General features: G+C 43.0%; 1 long non-coding RNA gene across 1 annotated transcript; it reads right to left on the bottom strand.

Moving 5' to 3' along the window:
- Positions 1-83: 83 nt before the first annotated feature.
- On the bottom strand, positions 84-1118 carry LOC103399161 (uncharacterized). Its single transcript, XR_523595.3, has 3 exons — positions 649-1118; positions 418-553; positions 84-264 (listed from the first exon to the last, which is right to left on the bottom strand). It is a non-coding gene; the product is annotated as an uncharacterized LOC103399161 (long non-coding RNA).
- Positions 1119-1260: the final 142 nt, after the last annotated feature.

Below are 1260 nucleotides of genomic sequence, written 5' to 3' on the forward strand. Positions count from 1 at the left end.
CCTGGTGCCTACAAATAAAAAGGAAAACAATGACTTCACATTTCTAACCCGGAGCTGGTGTTATATTTCAATTTTTTTTTCCAGGAGTTTAAGGAAAAAATACCCAGAAGCTTCTTGGTGTTGGCCTGTGAGGGCTGACCCATGTCAAGACTCATGGACTTCCGTGTCCGTGGACTGATCTGGCCCACTGTGGGGTAGGGGTGGGCTGACAGGTAGCGGTCCGAAACCTGCGGTGAAGTCCAGGGCTGAGTCTCTCTCAGGGTTCTGTGTTAAAAGATTCAAAATTAAATTGTCTTTCAGAGCCCCTGCTGGTCAACAAGGTCACTGCAGCAAATAGAGCCGGGACAAGATTGGAATGGGTCATTGATGGAAGTCTAAACAAACGGAGCTGTGCCCAGACAATGACGAGGGACCTACCTGCAGCTGGGGTCAGTAATGTGACTGGAGTAGGTTTCCATGGGAACCGGGTCCATGGACAGGTCAGAGATGAGAAGTGACTTCCTGTGTTTCAGACTGCAACGACTCCGCACCTCCTCAGACACGGTGAGCAGCGCTTCATGAGAAAACAAGACATCGGTTTGTCGAGTTCTTCCAGCATCATTTTATGCAACGAGGAATTGGTAAAAAAAAAACAAAAAAAAAACATACCAGCCAGATAGGCCACGCTCTGTATGTTGACCTCAAACTTGTCACATTTGAGGTTTTTGCTAATGAGAGCCAGCAACGTGTGAAGGATCCTCACGGTTCGTGCTACTGTGGTCGGTGATGGATGTCTGTAGCCTGGAGACACAGGGGGAGGAGACCAAGAAAGACCCTCAGTAATAATATATACTGGTTTACATTCTGGTCTATGGTTTTTTAGTTTTTAACAATTTTTTGTTTTGGGTTCAGTTCAGCTGTTGTTGTTCTTGGTGAAGATTTTCTCCCTGAGGGAATCAAGTGTCAAAAACACAGTAAACTGTGAATCTTAGAACTTATTGACCATGACCTGCCTTATACACCAATGTTTTCAGAACAACTTTTTACTTAGTACTTTTATGCAGGACCACTCCCACCTCTTTTTACTTCATTCTCACTCAAATAATTTCATTTTCACTCGCACTATTTTGGCTCTTTTGAATTCATAAAACAGAAAAATTTAGATGAAACTTGATTTTCTTCTGCAAAGAATAAACACCTGAAAAGATGTATTGCTCCTGGATGTTTTAATGGTATTCATATGTAAATTAGCATTTGAACAAACACAGTAAACCGAGCGCG

The sequence above is a fragment of the Cynoglossus semilaevis genome, unplaced genomic scaffold (genome assembly GCF_000523025.1).
Source record: "Cynoglossus semilaevis isolate Cse_v1.0 unplaced genomic scaffold, Cse_v1.0 scaffold3038, whole genome shotgun sequence".
NCBI classification, from domain to species: domain Eukaryota; kingdom Metazoa; phylum Chordata; class Actinopteri; order Pleuronectiformes; family Cynoglossidae; genus Cynoglossus; species Cynoglossus semilaevis.